The following is a 6,582-nucleotide window of genomic DNA, read 5'->3' as shown; positions in this document are numbered from 1 at the left end:
CCAGCAGGATGCCCACGGCGCTGCGGGCTGGCTCCGCACTATGGGAGGGCCCTCTCTGAGACAGGAGCGGGGAGTGCATGATGGAACACGCCCACGGGGCATCGGTGTGATGAATGGGTAAAGGCGGGTGAAGCTACGCTCGGCGCCGTCGCATTTGTTATGGATGAGGCTCCAGCTCAAGTCTATACCTGTGCATGAACTTGTAAAAAAGCAGACGCAGCATTAACTATACTTTTGATTTGAACCTGTCTGTCTTTAGGAGCCAAAAATGTTTATGATAAGGTAAGGAGTACTTTGTCCAGTGCGGTGCCTGGGGCCTCTCTGGGACAATTTAGATGCAGAAATTTAAAATGAGGTTTTAATTGGGCCAAGCACAAAGTTCAATTTTGTGTTACGTTCTTCAGAAATGTGAGGTGCAATAGAATAACTTTTACCCTTTAGTCACCATTTTCACAATGAAGTTGTTTAAGTTTAAAACCCTATGTGTGTTTATTGTTAGTGTAGAGTGTTTTTAACCCTAGAACACTATTTATATTAACACTATAACACTTTTCACCCGAGCAAATACATTTATGTGATTTTCATGATGCTGCGTTTATCTGAGTGTCCTGGGTTTCTGAGGAGTGGCCTGGGTGTTAATAATCCAAAACACACTTTTTCTCCAGGCACATGTTTGCAGTAGTGATAGAAGGCAGGGCAGGGTTAGTGTATTTAATCAGGCTCTTGCCCCCTTTCAAGGTTGACATTCAGGACTGACACATTTATTTCTTTGCTCCTGTCGCAGAGTTCGGTGTCTCTGGCCTCGCAGTAAGTGAGGAACACACAGTTATTTTAGTCAGCCGCTCATTTATATCCATTCAAAATATGGCACATTTAGTTTCTCTCTCCTGCAGCTGTTTGTGCCGAGGACACTGAGCTTCAAGTCTCACACATCCCAGGAATGGGTCGACCTAAAACCAAGTTTCAATCTTCATTCTTTTATTTTTTCCTAATTTTCCAGTAATTTTATAATAATTTTGGCATTTTTATCTGGTCCTCTCATGATGCTTTTCTTTCACTTTATTAGACATGACACAGATTTTATTATAAAAGAACGTGTCATGTATTGATAGATTTTGATGACAAGTACTTTTTATCGAGTGGATTATCTCGGGTAAAAATCACCCGGCGTCAGTGATGGTGTTTTGAGTTCGGACGACTGTGTTCTAGGGTTAAACATGTAATACCAATACTTGGGCCCAGTGCGGCTGCTGATCGTAGTGAGGTCTGTCAAATTCCACCATATAAAGTGACTTGGCTCCTTTATCTTTTTCCTCTCCAAACACTAAGTGAAGGCATGAAAACGGGAACGTGAACACTTTTTCCAACCAGTATTCAAGCAACAAAATCCCAAACCATCCTAATGGCGTTTGGTAACTAACCCTTGTGTCCGTGCCCTGTTTGAAAGTCCACAGATGTTGCATAAAAGAAAAAGTTTACAAAAACGTCAAGTTAAAACTTCTGAACTCCGTCATATTTTCTGGTAAATAATGAAAGAGATTGCAGTACATTTTAAAAGCTTCACCCATTCTGCGATGTTCATTCGGGCGGTTACATCCAGCTCTCTCTTTATGCTTTTTTTGCAGAAACATGATTATCCCTAATGCCATCGCCCCGCTGCAGAGAAAAGCCGAGTGCAGGGAAAATAAAGAGGGTGAACCTCAGGCCAATGCATTAGAGCGGTCCGATTTCTGAAAAGTCCCAATTTCTGGAAGTGGCTTTGTGCTGCGCTGCTGGGCATCGCAATGTGATTCTGTGTCTTGTGTTTCAGTCCGTCCACATCTCTGCTCTTGAAGGTGATGATGATTCAGATCGATCCATGTTGAATGCAGCCTCCATTGTCCTGGAAGAAAGCAAACATGTTAAAATGGTGACCCCGGGTGCAGCCAAATGCCCAGTGGGCCCATCTATGTCACTGAGAAGGTTAGCGCCCCCTTTGGGATGAAACAGAAGCTCTCGTCCATTGATGAATGGCCAGAGACCGCAAAAAGAATAGACTCCTCCTCCTCACTCCTCCCCGTTTACCACAATGACCACGCGCGAGGGTCATGGCTGATTTACAGACTCCCCCTCCCCGGTTCTGACCAAGCATGTTCCTAAAAAGGCCATAAGGGCGGGATCTTCGCTGTAGACTCCGCCCTTGCGTGATGTGCAGTTCGGTCGTAGCTGCGCAGCTCCAATGCTAACAGGCCGGACCTCATTAGTATATGAGATTTCTAAAATGTTTCTTCCGAAAACCAGCCTGGTCCCTTTAATTGTAGCTAGCCCAGCGTTATCCCAGGAGGAATATCTAGCTGTAGAAAGTTCCCACAAATTAGGCACCAGGCTCTAACGTGTCTAAAGTCCAATGTATTCCAATGGGTGACTAGCGGCTATACGGAGGTACTACAGCAATGGCGGCCCCTAGTGTCGTGGTCACAAAGCAGAGCAGCCAGCGGCCATTGAGACCGACTGGGAACCTTCCATGTACATAAGAAAAGAAGACTTATTTCTTTTCTTTATTTATGGCATGTGAAATCCACGGCAGTAATCCGTCGGTTCAGATGATTCATAGAGGAGATTAATGTTTTTAAACTGAGCAGCTACTGTGATCATCACATGTCGCTGGTCGCTTTATAATGTCATCACAGCTTCAGCTTTTAGTCTGTCCCTTTTATATTGTTTTTAAATCTAATGTATGCAGTCTACGATGTCATTATGTAGCTTCTGAAAGCAAAATGGTTCATGGTTCATTCAGCAGCTAATCTACTAGCTGCTAATGCTAACGCTAATGTGACCCAGAGAATCATTAGTTAATTAAATGCTCAGCATGTTTAAGTCTGAATATTAATCGATTATAGACGTCACAAAGGGCATATTACATGGCCACCAGGTGGAGCTATATAAAAATGAGCCCTGACATGGCCTTGAAAGATAGTAGTACTGGCTCATATATTTCCCTGTACAATATAAAGTAGCTCCAGATCGTCTTCTGACAGGGAGTTGAAGAGTTGATGTGTCTGTGAACAACAACACAGAGAACTGGAAATAATGACAAATTCTTTCAAACGTCCGTGGACTCCCCCGCCCCCCCTCCCGTTTAGGACTCGCGGGTGTGCAGGTGATGTCACAGCACATCAACAGCACGGCAACAGGAGCCAAATGAGTGTCACTTCTGCACTATTAGGCCATGCGGGGGGGACATTTATACACACGCGTTTTTAAAATTCAGCAGCCAATGACATCTATTTAAAAGGCTGGAAATCCCACTGGAGAGCGTATAGCTCGGGGGGGCGCCGAGGATAGAGAGTCATGGATTATAGAAGCAGTCGCGAGTGTCTGTACTTCCAAGATATTTCCGGGGCCATTCAGACGGACATACCCGCACTAATCCTCATCAGATTTACTCGTATGGAAATGGGAAAGGGAGTTCTACAGTGCAGCGGCGAGCCAAGGCCAGTCTGCAGAATGTAACTTGAAGCAAATGTGATTATTTACATGCAAAATGATTCATTCAAGTGGAGTTTGCTGCATGGGGCAACCGGAGTGATCGGAATATGACGTACTTTCGATTGTTTGCACTCCAAGACATTCTGGTTAATCGAAATGAGCGTTCGGGAACATTTTGAGAAAGACTAAAAATAAGTTGCTGAAGCTACGCGAGAATCAAATAAGATTTCTGAACGTGTTTGTTGAGGTCTTATCGGGGGCAGGCGTGTGCTCCATAGAAACTGGAGGGGGAAAGGTTTTTCCAAGATCAGAGACGCCACACGAACGCCTGCACAAGTCAGAAAAAAGAGCTCAGGAACCTCTTAACTCCCACCTGAACCGAGAGGATCTTTTTCCTCACGTCAGCAGATTTTTTTTCCAGCATTTTTTTGTTGGGTGTTCAACTAATTTTATTGTTATATTTTTTGTTATTTTTTGTCAATTTTTTCTCTTTTTTTTTGGCAAATTTTATGACATTTTTGTAATTATTTTGTCACTTTTTTGTCACTTTTTAGTCATTTTTTGGTCATTTTTTGTCACATTTTTGTCATTTTTTTCATACATTTTTATCACTGTTTTGTCATTTTTTGGTAATTTTTTGTCACATTTTTTGTCATTTTTTCATTCATTTTTTCATACATTTTTGTCATTTTTTCCCCACATTTTTGTCACATTTTTGTAATTTTTTGTCACATTTTGTCACAATTTGTCATTTTTTCATACAGTTTTGTAATTTTTTGCCACATTTTTGTCATTTTTTGCCACATTTTGTCACATTTTTGTCATTTTTTCATACATTTTGTCATTTTTTGTCATTTTTGGTCACATTTTTGTCATTTTTGCCACATTTTTGTCATTTTTTGCCACATTTTGTCACATTTTTGTCATTTTATGGTCACATTTTTTCATTTTTTGTCATATTTTTATCAATTTTTTATAATTTTTTTGTCACATTTTTGTCATTTTTTTGTTATTTTTTTGTCATTTGTTCATCCATTTTTTGTCAATTTCTTGTGAAGTTTTCTCACTTTTTTGTCACATTTCCATCGTTGTTTTCGTCTCAGTTTTGTTGCTATTTTCACACCTTTCTTCCAGAAGCTTTTGGCCAAACTGGAGAAAATGCGCTCGGTTCAGGTGGGAGTTAAGGGAGTTAAAGCCCAGCTGCCCGACTCTCCAACCTGCCGTCACCTGCTTCATGTTGAGAAAAATAAATTAAATCTAATCCAAAACAGAGATCAATCCATATTAGACACGGGTGTTGTGCAAATTCAAAATATCAGCTCGGGCCCTGTTGATTTGACTTCATGATAAACATAACAAGCTCCTCATTTTAAGCGGGCCAAGTTTATTTTCGAATATTTCTTTGACAAGCGACCGGCGAAAACACCCAGCCATGTAAATAAAACATTCACAGAGGCTTATTTTCGCTGATGGAAACGGACAAGGTTTGGCTCATGTTTAATGACAAGAGTAATGGTGGAGGTTTGCGCACGCTGCATGATGCATTGGATTTCCCAGAAACCATCTCGAGAGTGAATTCAAAACCAGCAGGGCCGGTCTGGTGTGTTTTTCTGCGGCGCGAGGAGGGAACGGCGCGGTAATTGACAGCGAAGCGACACGCTGGCTGAGGCGGCTAATGGCTGATCGAGGGAATAAGCTTTTCTCAAGAACGCCATGTTTGTTGATGTTTACCGCCGCCTGCTGCGCGCGCACGCCAGCAGCTTGTCTTTTATTATCATCTGGGTTTGAAAAGAGCTTGGACGGAGTATGATGTGTTTTTTTTTGTTTTTGTTTTGAAGTCAAGGATTTGCTGATGATACTGTATCTAAGTACTGTGTTTTCTGTTCAGTTCCATTCACCAGTATTTCCAGTCATAACACCACAACTTTCTTTCAAATCTTTGTTTCTATCCCATTACAAATGAACGGAGAAGCCAGGCCAGACATTAAAGTTTGGCGAAGCATTTTTACAATTCGTTGTGGTTTCTCCATCATCAACATATTATAAGATGATGTTTAGCGTCCATTTGAAGTGTATGTGACCCACAAAAAGCAGAAACTTGATGGAAACCAGTGTTAATTTCGTCGACTAAAATATTTAGTCTTAATTTTAGTCAAAGTGATATTTTTGACGACGAAAATTGGACTAAAACTAAATTAAAAGTTTCTCATGAGACTAAAACTATGACTAAAATGTCCAGATATTTTAGTCGACTAAAATAAGACTAAATAAAAATGAAAAGGAGAGACTAAAATCATCCAAACTTCTATTGACCGTCTGAAAGAGCTTCATATCATTTAAATTTACTGCCAAATGAACAGGTCTGAGCTTTATTCACGTGGGAGAAGCTCCATGAAGTCGATGACCACGATTAAATATGATTATAATGAATATTATAAATATAAGTCGACTAAATTAGTTTTAATTTTAGTCGACTAAATTGACATGCAATTTTAGTCGACTAAAACTAGACTAAAATTGAAACTTTTTTTTGGACGAAATCTTGACTAAATATTAAATTACATTTTAGTCAAAAGACTAAAACTAAAACTAAAATAAAATATTTTGTCAAAATAAACACTGACGGAAACTGATTTAGCATTTAGCCCAGAGGACACTTTTACATTCTAATTCTTATCAAAAGCAGAATCTAAAAAAGTTTGCACATTCATTCGTGATATCTAATGTTGGGCTTTGACCTCACCTAAATGCGGTCGATGGGTTGACAACAGCTGAAAACATCTGGATATTTCAGAAGTTGCAATGTGTTTTTCCTTTAGCTGCTAATGCTAACAGCTAAAGGAAAAACACATTGCACAGGCTTAAGGACTGTGAAGTTTGTCCTTTTTATTCCTATGTCCCTCCCCCTTCTCTCCTCATTGGACCTGAAAGCCACGCCTAGTTTGCAAAATGAGGAGAGAGAAACAACATTTCAAAAGTCAACGCCCAAGCCCGTCCTGATCGGACCTGACAGGCCGGTTCACATGAAAGCTCGTCTCATTGGTCAAAGTGATGGCACCAGGAGTTCGGGCGTTCTGCTCTCCCAAAATCTCATCCACTGAGCGCCGCTGTGAT

The 6,582-nt window shown here is 40.7% G+C and overlaps 1 protein-coding gene across 2 annotated transcripts in view; it reads right to left on the bottom strand.

Moving 5' to 3' along the window:
* Positions 1–1,311: 1,311 nt before the first annotated feature.
* The window catches only part of LOC306977581 (RNA-binding Raly-like protein), a 316,297-nt gene continuing 311,026 nt past the window's right edge, over positions 1,312–6,582 (bottom strand). For both annotated transcript variants that reach the window (XM_079575973.1, XM_079575974.1), the window contains exon 9: positions 1,312–1,882. The gene's annotated coding sequence lies outside the window, so the exon portion shown is untranslated. The remainder of the gene's footprint in view (positions 1,883–6,582) is intronic.

Source organism: Gobius niger (assembly GCF_951799975.1).
Source record: "Gobius niger genome assembly, chromosome: 18".
NCBI lineage: Eukaryota > Metazoa > Chordata > Actinopteri > Gobiiformes > Gobiidae > Gobius > Gobius niger.
The sequence above is the reverse complement of the archived record's forward strand: the minus strand, read 5'-3'. Positions and strand labels throughout refer to the sequence as shown.